Source organism: Austrofundulus limnaeus, unplaced genomic scaffold (genome assembly GCF_001266775.1).
Source record: "Austrofundulus limnaeus strain Quisiro unplaced genomic scaffold, Austrofundulus_limnaeus-1.0 Scaffold17, whole genome shotgun sequence".
Lineage (NCBI taxonomy): Eukaryota > Metazoa > Chordata > Actinopteri > Cyprinodontiformes > Rivulidae > Austrofundulus > Austrofundulus limnaeus.
Window position 1 is genome coordinate 1,385,512 of NW_013952419.1, and position 12,672 is coordinate 1,398,183.

At 37.6% G+C, this 12,672-nt stretch overlaps 1 protein-coding gene across 1 annotated transcript in view; it reads right to left on the reverse strand.

The window, feature by feature from the left end:
• The window catches only part of cadm2a (cell adhesion molecule 2a), a gene marked incomplete at its 3' end in the record, with an annotated part of 251,538 nt that overhangs the window by 66,809 nt on the left and 172,057 nt on the right, over nucleotides 1-12,672 (reverse strand).

Here is a 12,672-nt window from a genome sequence, read left to right on the forward strand (position 1 = left end):
ATTTCTTTGTATGTATGGATCACTTGGGTTGTTACCGACATCTGGTGAAAATTTCATGTCATTAGCACCTCTAGTAATATATTTACTGAGAAAAAATGATGACATGTTCAATACTTATTTTACCCGCTGTATTTAGAAGCAACACTGCCTTTATCTGGAGAGTCAGTGACAAGTGCTGAAATCATTCAACCATGATAGAGAATGTCCTGATTTAGCTTAACGGCAAATTGAAACCTTACAGTCTGGCACCTTTTAATTAGTGCTGTTGCATCATCTGGATCATGCAAGGAACCTTGTTGCTTTCTAATGAGCTTGCAAGACCCATAACGATACACGTAAACTCTACCTATCATGATGTCGAGCTTCATTTGACTTTGTGTTAAAACTAAGAAATGCCGAGAATGCTACTGCTAATTATCATGTTTTTATTTGATGTATGCATGGCCCACTTTTTTTTTTTTTGGGGGGGGGTGGGGTAGTATATTTAAAGTATGCATCTGTGTGTGGTCTTGAGGGGCTAAATTCATGGATGTAAACCGATGCGTCCTTGTTTTACACCGAGACTGACATCACCATAATCGGTGAGAGGAAGCACAGGCAGAACTGTTGTCTGACAGAGGAGATGCCACGATGTGGGAGTATTGTATAAACAGCTTAGTGAAAAGCATCCAGGCCAACAAGGCCATGTATAAAAACAAAAGCAAGAAGAGCAGCAGAGCCACAGCCAACACACACACATCACTRCGGAGACACCCTGCCAGTGAAATCTCAGTGGAAAACTGAATAACATACATAGATTGCCGATTGGTGTGCAAGTGTGTGTGTGTCTTCGCATTTGCGTGTGCGTCCCCAGGGAATGACTCTTATGCTTCACACACACTGCTTTGCCAAATTGATGGATCTATTGGAATGCCTCCAGTGAGCCTGAAAACGTGTACAGCTCTAAGAGACAGCGCCTGTACAAAAAAAAAAATAAAAAGAAAAAAAGGCAGAAAGAACAAAGAAAATCTCAGGTGCTGTGGCTCCAGGTTATAAAAAATGATGATGTTTGCTTTTGATTACTGATTTATAAAACCCCCTCTCAGTAAACAATAGCTAATTTTAATACAGAGTTTTAAATCCACTGGCAAAAAAAGTTTTCCTGAAAATTACGGCCTGAAGGTATGTTCCAGCTGCTGGAGGATGACTGCTCTTAAGACTCTCACATAGGCAAGCTGTTTAATTTTGAAAGCTATTAAAACCTTATGGTTAATCTCTAGAAGAGAATGGACATAATCATGTTCTGTCTGAATTATTTAAAACAGAGTGAGAATGTGAGTGTAGAATTGTGTTGATTACTTCTGTTATTTGTTGTGAATAATAAATTTGGTTTATCGTTAACCCCTGAAAAATTGTTTCACAGTTCGCAGACTCACTTATTTGCAGAGTTTTTTTTTTACAATATGTGACGTATTGTGCCCACGCTTTGCTTGGAGTGACGCATTTTCGCTGTCTGTTTACTGTCACAGTACTGTGTTTAGCTGCTAACTGCTAACTTTTTTGGTTCTTACCATGTTAAGATGCCCCCCCAAACGAGCTTCACCTTTTAACACTTCTTCCATTGAACCAAAGCACAAGGAGGTTTTTAAGACTCTCCAGGAGAAAGATGAATTACTGGATTTATTTCAGGATTAACAAGATTATGCCACTGTAGAGCACCATTACGTCATCAACAAAAGCACAATTCACTATAAGAAGGAGGCAGCAATCAGGAATACGGTAAATCTCTACATCTTCTTTTCTGCTGGACAGTCAATATCATTCAGTGTAATGGAAGCATATTTACGATTTAAGCTCTAAAAACCGAAATTTATAGGCCTTTTTGGGCCATGTCCAATATTGACGTTTTTCACAATTTGCGGGTACTCTAAGAACATAACCCCCACAAAAATCCATGGTTCACTGTACATGAATGTTTGTTTTTTAGCATCTGTGAGGTTTAATGGGTGAAAAGCATAAGAAGCACTGCCACTCTTCAGCACATAGGCATTGATGCGAGCTCAGAGGTTTCTGGTGGCGTTTTTACACATCATGGATTTTGGAAAGGCCCAGCAGAGAAACAGGGCAGTGAATGTCGCATTTCTTCCAACTTTGCCTTCAACGCGAGACCGATGGCTTTATGAAATATTCCCTCAGCCTCTCTGACCTCACTCTWTTGCTGCTTTTCATCCACGTTGTCAAGTTGTGAGCTCACAGTGGCTCTGTGATCTCCATGAGTGAAAACCAAACAAAAGTATGGTGGAAAAAAAATACATCTTCTTCCTTATAGTGACCTAGAACATGCATATGCATCACAACAAGTAGAAGGAAAATGAGACAAGATGGAGCAAAATGCTGGAAATCTTATTCTCTAGAGCTTCTGCACATGTGGCCTATCTCAGAGTATTACAGTTACTAAGCAACCAATACAACAGTTGTGTAAGTCAAGCTGAAATCACATAAAACACATTTTTTATTCCATAACCCCCTCCCCCACCTACTTTACCATGCAATGAGCAGAGTATTCCCAATTGATTATACAATGCATACCTGACACATGCTGTCAGCAGTGAACACTGACTGGTCAGAATACYCTCAGGATAAATGAGAGAGCAGCTCTGGAATCAGTTCACAACTTGTGTGCATATCATAGGCTACAGTGCCGTTGTTCAAACTAGTACTCCTAGGATTCATCTTTTTACCATTTTATATTTCCATTCATGTTGTGAAAAATATGCAAGGTTAGAAAGATCAGCAAAGCATTGTACTTTGCTTCTTTTTAATTTATTCATGCAACTTTTTCTTACAAAAATGAATACTGAATCAACTGTGCATTCTGTAAGAATGAATGCTCCTCTATTTCTTTGGCTCTTGAACTAAGAAGCTGTTTAATAACATGACGACTATTAAAATGCAAATTAAACTTTTGTTGTGTAAAGTGTTTTGTCTCAAGATGCACAATCAAAAATTTTTTAAAGCAGGTTCTCTTTCATGAACCAGTTTCAGTCCAGCTTTAGCCATCATATTKGATTCTAGAATACTTTAGATAACCAAGGAGTTGGCTCAATAACTGCTATGTGCTCAATTCCTGTGGCTGCAAAACAAGACTAAATTGTCACCCCTCCACCACCTTTCTAATTTGCTGAGTTAGGTTTTCACCAAACATGAAGGTGTAAAATTTTACCAAACATTACTACCATGATCTCATATCGCCAAAWTACGTTGTTTCAAAAGTCTCGTGGTTCATTCTGATGCAACTTTGCTAACCTAAAGACTTCCACTTGCTCCATCCAAACTCCTGAAATATGCCCTCATCGTTACAGTTGCAATTGAGGAAAGTTGCCTGATTTTGATTGCAGCTTCAAGTATTCCACCTGTTCTTGTCACAACCCACCAGGAGAACTTTTCAAACTCCTCGTAAGAAATAATTGTGTGATTAATTAGAAGTTTGTGGACATACACTGCCTGGCCAAAAATGTTGACAATTTGAGCTCGATGAATTCTGACATTGTAAGCAACTCTTACATTTATTAACATAGCCCAGAGTTCTACTGTTTTTTCCCCTGATTTGATTTCACCAAACATTTAAATTATCACCGATCACGATCATTCAGGATTTTTTTCGGCCTTAGATGTTTACTCTGCTTGATGCATACCAATGATTTGACCCTTTTCAAAGAGGCTGACATATTTTCCATGACCGCAGGACGTGTCTTTCAATATGGTTGTTTAAGAAATGAGAAGAAAATCATTGCACCATTTGGGGTTAAATAACTTGTTGCAAACTGAAAGATAATTGCCCATGCAGTAATTATCCAATAGAAGGCTCGTACCTATTTGCTTCGTTAAATCAAAGTGGCAAGGTTTTTATTTTTTTGGAGAGAGAGTGTATTTTTCTATGCTTGAAGCATTCAGTTGCTGCATTTTGCTTCTACTACTTGCTTCTAGAATCTGACTGTTGTACATAGAAGCAGATATTATAAAGATAGTCAAATGGCCAAAAACTTATAGTAGGGGAGAGCACAGATGTTGTGAATGAAGGAGTCTGTCTGACAAAAACTGTAAAGATTTAATATATCGGATTTTTTTTTCTTCTAGAGTGTAGACTCCAGCAGAAGAAACCTTGTGGTTACTGCAAATACTGCAGCAGGAGCAGCTTGGTATGGTGTGCTTCAGAGTACACAAAGGAACGTCGAACAATGACGCGACCGCACATCGACTGTACGGCTTTGGATGGAGTATGCGGAGGTCTGAAGTTGTACWGTGACATTGTGGGTTTGTTTTATTTTATTTTTACAAAGAAAAAATATTTTTCATGGCAACCTTTCCAAACAAGCCATGCTTCTTTATTCATTTTTTAAATTTTACTGTAACCATTAACAATTCACCTGTAACTAAATCCTGTGTCTGAGATGAAGCTCTGTTTTTTTTTGTGTGCAATGCACAATCTGACCTAAGAGTAATTGCTGTAAGTCCAAATAAAAAATGGCAGCTATCGTAACAGTTTTTCCACATATGAATAATCTTTCTCACTGTAGAATGATAGACACCAAATAACCTTTAACCTTTTCCAGATTGATGGGAAATAGCAAATGCATCTTTAAGGTCATTGCTGTTTAGTTCCTTTCTTGGCAAAGTGGCAAACTGCCAAAAGTCCCACTTTTATAGAGGTGGTCTCACAGAGAATCAGATGCACTATAACTAGGACCTTACTTTCTAACGCATAAAGATGGAAGTCTTTAGTAATTAATGTCTTATAAATTTTAAGAAATTTGATTGTGTTTCACTTTGTGGAGCTGATTGTTATGACAAAGATGTGCAGAACCACTTTCCATAAAAAATAAGATAAAAATRTAGCTTAAAGCTATTGATAAGTACTATGCAAACACCTGCACTTCACATGAGAAAACGAAAATCTGTGGTGAAACAGAGAAGCATTGAGCCGTAAGCAGGCTTTGCTCTATCTCTAACCATCAGTGGGGAGCCGTCATAAATAAACTGTGAGATGGTTCACACAGACGCCACCTACTGTGGCCCCCACGCACGCACACACACATGCAACCACACAAACATACAGTGATCACAGTATTCCCTTAAGGTATATGTCTCCTGGGAGGACGTGCGTTGTGCTACAACATCCTTCCTGTTTTCAACCCTTTTACCTGTTTTCTTTTTCATTTCTTTTTTTCCATCTTGCAGTCACTCAAGAGTTTGATTTACTTCCTTTTTCATATCCACTCTACCTCCTTATTAACTATTTTCTTATCTAAATCTCACTCTCCCTTTCTGAGTTTCTAACCTCCTAAGGCTACCTTTTTTTTTTGGCTGTGGCAGATATATTTAGAGTCTGACAGGCAGTGAAAAGCCTATGGAGATCGATGTGTGCAGTGTGCCTCTCTGAGCTGCCACATGACATGATGGAGAGTTTAGCTTATCTTTTGTATGGCAGCAGCTGTGTTACCGTATGTCTGATGTACTCTAGGCCTCTGGAATTTGACCAATATTCCGCTGGTGAGCAGATTGCTGCAAAACCTTAACATACATTTTGTCACCTTATACTGTGGCTGGACATGACGCCATCAGTCCACACGTTTAAAACAAAAACATACGTGTTCTGCTGGCTTGAACCTATTGGATTCACGAGTAATAACAAGCACAAAACAAAAACAGAATTCATCAAATCAAATAAATATTAAATTCAAAATATCTAATGCAAAGCTTTTGATAAATGCTTCATCTAATCTCTGGCTAATAAAGGAGGCTGTAAACAGTGGTAATAGATGGAACCGTGCTTCCAACCACAGCATATTGATGCCGTATTGCCTGCTTTATTAGGTCTGTCTGACACACCTAAGCTCTCTCACATRACTGGGAGACACACATCTGTTTGTTTTGTCATTTAATCTAGCATATTTGATTTCAGCCCTGTAATATGATTACACATACAAAACCTGTCTGTGATGGAATTATTTGCTCACAGCCCGAGGAAAGCTGCAAACRTATTGGCACATGCACAAGTTCACACATGGCTGCAACGTGCAGGTATCTCATAACAGTTCTTTTGGCTTTTCTTTTAAGCCAGCAAACCAAGCAAAAGTCATGAATCACCTCACAGAATGATTATCTTTCGTCAATCTAGATGTAATAGCTCCTCTTTAGTTGCCTATGTTTCACTCATTCGGATGATGATGTTGGACATAATATAGTTTTATTTGCAATATTTAAAAGAATAACCCAACCATTCTTCCAATAATGTACATAAGTCAGCAATAAATCTGTATACAGGGTCACTGTTGCACAGATATTCTGCGTTGTTGATATATCATGGAGGCTCAGAATCAAATAGTAAAGATCTGTGATTGTTAACGGATACTGATTGCGATGCATGACTGTTTTTCACCTCTCAGACWTGTTTATGTTGCGATTAGGTGAATATGTGGACATGATGCAATGCACAAGGATGAGTGGAAAGAARTACAGTTTATTCTGGTGGTCAACATCCTCCAGCTAAACCCAGCATGAACACATTAGGACTCTGAAACTGAAGGATTTCTAAGTCTGTAGGCTTTGTATAAGTATTGGCAACATGGGGTATGTGGTCTTGTTTATTACATAACCAATGTAGTTATCAGTGAAGAAGAAAGAGAGGAAGACAAGTGCTCAAGATGGCTCCATGATTTCAAACATGATTATTTTCCCTTAATCAGAATTAGAAGATGATCAACTCTGAATCACCATCTTAAATGAGACATTTCATGCTTTTAAATCCTTTTCCACATTTAAATCATTCAGTTGGGGTCTATATAAAGTGTAACTGCAATGCTTTGGTCTGAATTCCTCCTTATTGTAACTCCACAATCCCCTCTTTCACCCCTTTTCTGAAGTGTGTCTCAGATCAACTCGTTTTGAGGCTGTCTCTTTGAATTCAAACAAGGTACTTTTACACCCCGACCTCCTCCAGCTTCCAGAGCGGTCCATTCTTGTTTGATAGAGGGATTTAAGACTACTAAACAGGTTGAAAAAAATGACCCAAACTGAATATAAAGYCATTTACGCACCATTGGGAAAGAATAAATTCAACTTTTCTGCACTTCTAGAGACTTCAAGTGCACAGAAATGCATTTACCAGCTAAAAAAAAATATTTTGCATGATACGTCCCTTTTATAGAAATAAATATGACATCTCATTCAAGTCATAGAGTCTTGATTAATTTCAAAATAGTGGGTATAAAAATTATTCTGAAGCTGTGGTGGGTTCTAAAAAAAATCCGCCATGGTCACAACCTGCGGTTAGTATATTTGGAGGCAGGTTCAGTGACAGTGGCCTGGCAGTTTTAATGTCAAGACATTTCCATTTTCAACTCTTCTGTCACTTGACTTCACAGCTGTTCTCTAGGAAAGGTCACAGCTACACAAAAACAACAAGTGCACAGTTCTCTCTGCAACTGCACATACTGTTGGCCATTCACACACACCGAACACACATCACAAAAAAATAATAATAAATGTGCATGCTGTATTTACAGAGTGCATCAGTTTTATTCACAGAATGAAATATCACGATCCTGCCACAGCACGTCAGAACCAAATGATACTGTGCATGATGGATCATTCAGAATCATTTAGTCATGTTGTTCTCTGATTGGATTACAGTTAATTAGCTTGTAGAAAAACTAGTTCAGTTTGCAGTTCAAAAATAATTAAGGCTGGGTATCACCTAGGGCATGGCAATTCAATACATTTTTTTAATACAGAGCTCGCTATAAAATAGGATTCTCTGCAGTTCAATTCAATTTCAATATAAATACATATTATTTTATACTTATTGCTCAATTTTACTGACTCAACAACATCTGCAAAACATATGTTTATAATTATATATTTATAATTATTAAAAAACAAAATATCCAAATGTCTGCTTTTAAAGACAAAGGTGCTTCCAGAACAGTGCTGGCCTTCCATTTACTTATCAATCTCAATTGCAGCTTACTCTTCCTTGCTCTGAATATGAATCACGCATCGTTATACTGCCCCCTTGGTGTTGGGGGTGGGGGTGGGGTATTGATGATAAAAAAATGATATGGCATTGTTTAAAAAAAATTAATACATATCCTTATATCAATTTTTATGCACAGTCCTAGAGATAATGAGAATGTTTTTTTTTCATTCTTGATTAAAGAAAATTATTGACATATTTGAACTTTGTTGTTTGTACTTTACCGTGGCTTTGATATGTCAGACAATGTTACCCATGACTCTGTCTTCTATTTACATGTACATGTTCCATCTTTGAAAACAGCACAAAGCTCAGCTTGGCAGATTGTGCAGATTCTGCAAATATGTTCTGTATATACTAAGAAAACAAGCTGTCTCAGACTAGGGATGCCTTCTGCATTCTYAAAACGTTTTATTTGGTTTAGCTTTTAAACATTGGCTGGAACTGCAATGAAGAAAAGCTTCTATAAGAAGAGTTAGACATTGTTTTTCCATTAGGAAAATAACTAGTTTGAAGAATGCCCTGTAATAAATAAAATTATATAAAATGGACAATTATGCCAACAGTTTGATGCACAGAATGCACACAGCTTTAAGACCATTTGGAGTATGTTTAAAATTGGATATATTATTTATAGTTTTAGTTAACAAATGTAGCAATCTAGTAAAATTTTAAACAAGGAACTTCCATTTCACAGAGACCAAACATTCTACTAAAAGTGAACATTCTTTTTCTAAACAGAAATAAAGATAACTTATTGGATTTGATGTGTTTCTCTGTTGCATTTACTTTTTTGCATGTTGTGCAGACAGAGAAACCATCCCCAAATAGCCTCCTTTCAGCACTTTTATAAAATATTAATTACAACCACTCTTCAGACCGGATCCAAGTAGGAGACGGAGACATCTTTGGTGTGCTTTTGCAGCTCTCTGAGTTGTTTATGTCTGAGACATGTAGGTGCAGTAAYATGTGCCAAAATCAACTCAGATTTTAATGGTGAATAAATTTGAACATAGTATCATTGACTGTCTCAATTTTCTCTTTTTTATCATAGTAACCATGGAAGCTTTTTTTAAACCAAAACTTATTGTAAATGTACATTTAACTGCAGCTCCATTGGGCTGTTTAAATATCTTTAAACATAAACTTGCTTTTTCTGTGATATTTTATAGAACAGCTACTGGCATTTATATCTTCAGAGACAGAAATCACAGACTGAGCTTTAAATAAATAAATAATAAACAAATCTGACATTTAAAATAAAATAAGAGAGGAAATTAACAGAAATGATCACACATAAAGCAATTTAAATTATCAATAGATTATATACATTTAGATGTGCTTGACAATATAATTCACTTTTTTATTTTGCTCTTAATTCTCCATTATAGGTGAACAAAACACTTCACTTTAATTATTTTTAAAACCAGTAATTGGACAGCAACTATAAAAATGAAAACAATCACGGAAAACACAGTTACATACACTCAGCAGCCATTTAATTARTTACATTTATTTCAGGTGTATCTAAATAAGTGGGTGAATGAACTAAAGCTAAAACCAAGCATCAAATTGGGAAATAAAAGTGATTTAATTTAATTTAATTCTGACCATGTGAGGGGTAGACATCAAATTAGCTATTTTAAGTTTTTAAATAGGAGTTACAAAATTGAAATAAAAAAACTCCAGAAAAAAAAGTTGCCTTTTGCCTTGTTCCATTATGTCTTCATTCAAATGACCATTGACTGTAAGCAACCTTTTCTTTCATCATAATGTTGTGGATGGTGTAAAAAAAACACACCAGCAGAAAGGAGGATAAATCAAACCATTGGGAAGGTCATCCTGTACAATCTGCAGTTGGACTGCAAAAACAAATAAAGGTAGGGTTATGCACATACACGACTGCACACACACACACACACACACACACACACACACACACACACNCACACACACACACACACACACACACACACACACACACACACACACACAGACAGCTCACAAACCCCTTCCAATTCCGACTCGAAAAAATTCCCCCTGGCCTCGAGGAGCACATTTCAATTTCCACATAACACCTGAGGGGTATGGAAAACATGAATCTTACCAACAAGACAAGTCAAACACATATTGCTATTGGATGATGGACACACCAGAATGCACACATATGCTTCTAAGCACACGTGCGCAACAAGCGCACTGTCAAACACATACTCCCATCAGATGATGGACAGTCCAGATATAGCCAATAACTCAGCAGAAGCCTTTTTGTTTCCTCAGCGTCTTCAAATGAATAGCTTAGAATTTGAGGTTATATTGTGATCGATGCCTTGGGGGTAACAGAGCTTTGAGTTGAGCTTGGCACCAACCTATAATCTCCAGCCATTTTTAGTTTGAAGGCATGAGAGCTTTCCATAGGAAATGTCAAGGTAATGCAAAGCTTCTGTGTTTTACCCCTCGCAGAGGTCAAATTCCCTCAATAATTCAAACATATGGATTGTCCAATATTTCCAGGGGATTCTCCATTTTGCAGCTTTATTCCTTCTGTTAGAGATCCATGTTGAGGAGGGAAACTTTTATCCTGAGTAAAGAGGAACACATAGCGTCTAGAAAATGCCTCCTCCCCTTGATAGCGAGACTTTGATCAAAAATGTGTCATAGCATTTTGCTCGAGCTGAATTATTCAAAGGTCAGRGAACAAAAGGCGTGTTTGTGCTGGGCTGCCTTACAAAGGGTAGAATGACAGTAAATTGGCAAAGTGTTCACTGGGTCTCTGTGGGGAGCTGACCGCTGAGCCTCACCCTCGAGGGACCATTTGGCATCAAACAGCGCAAGCTCCCTGTGATTGTTGCTGCTTCAGTCACAGCCAGGCTCTTACCTCGCATTTTCAAGCCATCACCTTTATATCCGATTCTATTTCGGGCATTATGTTTCTGCAGCTTTCAAGCAGCTTGAGAGGAGATTAGACGTTTAACAAGAGAAGCAGAAAAAAAATAATAAAAAAATCTGTTCCTGGTGGGCTACACACTTTTAATGAAAGTGGCATGTTTGTGTATTCTGTAAGTTCAAGCAATGCATTGTTTGCCGTATTGCACATGTTCATGAAGGTGTGCGAGGGTGAAGTGCAGAAGCATGACATTATGTTTCTGATGGTGGGATGAACATTCTTAAGGCACAGGTATTGCTGTTTGAGTGGGCAGAACCTCAAAACTGTGAATGTTTGGAGAAAAGGAGAAAAACAAAGACATCTTATAAATAATTAAGGATTAAAATCCAAGACCATAGCTTTGTTCCCTTGCCTAGCATTGTCCTCTAATGTCATCAACACTCTACTCCTGTCACCCAAATCAACAATTGCTAAACATTATTCTGCTTTGTCTTTGGGTAGGCCAGCGGAGAAGATGAGAACAAGTAAAAAAGAAGGGGAGGAAAATAAAGTGATACAAGAGCAGAGGAAGGAAAAAAAAAACTGTTAACCTTGAGGGTTTATGTGCCTTGTGTACTGTATGCATACCGGCATTCATTATACTTCAGCAGCTTCCATTATTCATGCTGTGTTTCTTTAAAAAAAACTCAATTAAGTGTGTGTGATGTTGGCTCATATTTATTTAAAATGCTACAACTGTATACTCAAAGCACAACAGACGCAAATACATGTGGGAAAGATTGTCAGGTGAGCATTGCTGTATTCACGTCCARGTATATACAGCATGCCTAAATTTTACCGTCCAATCTCACATATACAGTCACATAAAAAAGTATTTTTTGTTCAGCTCAGGGTACAATTATAAAAAAAAAATAAATGGCTGTTGTTCACTGTCTATGTCACGACTGCTAGGAAATGGCTTTGCTTTAACATCGTTTCGCTTTGTTGATCAAGTGCTAATCTGTGACTTGATGAGGATAAAGTGTACTTCATGCTTTAATGGAGGAAAAGCWGCTGTGAGGTTCTGGCCCTTTGTATCCACTTTTCTGATGTACAAGAATAGATGGTAAGCTAAAAAAAAGGGAAAAAAGTCTTCCTGAGAAAGTTCAGCTTTGATGACTTGTAACCYTGCAGACAAGCTAATAAATGAAAATGACCAAAGAATATATTAGTGGGTTTCTGATCAAGGCCCGACATTGAACCTAAATGATTATGTCCAAACGAGAGACCAAATCATGCTCAGCAGAACGTTTCAATTCTAAGACTTTATATTTGATTACATACATGTAGAGTTTACGACATATAACTCCGATCTGTTCCAATTCCCAAAACCCCCCAAATTGTGTCCTCTATCATATAAGAGTGCATAAATTCAGTTAATCAGTCACAAAATACATACATTATCTTACAAACTGATTTGGCCTGTCAATAACAAATTTTCCGTTTCCCATCTCCTCTACCTCCTCTTTTATTGTGTACGTATCTTCCTCTAGCTTCATAAAATAACTGCTTCAACCCTCACCCTGCACACAAAATTTACGCAAAGTTGCAAACAGACCAGAAACAGAGTTTGTGACAAAAACACACAACAGCTGCTGAAGCCATAAAATTGCTACCTACCTCTATCCAAACTGGCGCAATTTAATTTTTGTGTCTTCCTCTGGTTTCACAATCACCAGCACACTGCTTCTGAACAGTGGCGGCTGGTCAATGGGGGCACTAGGGCGCCGCC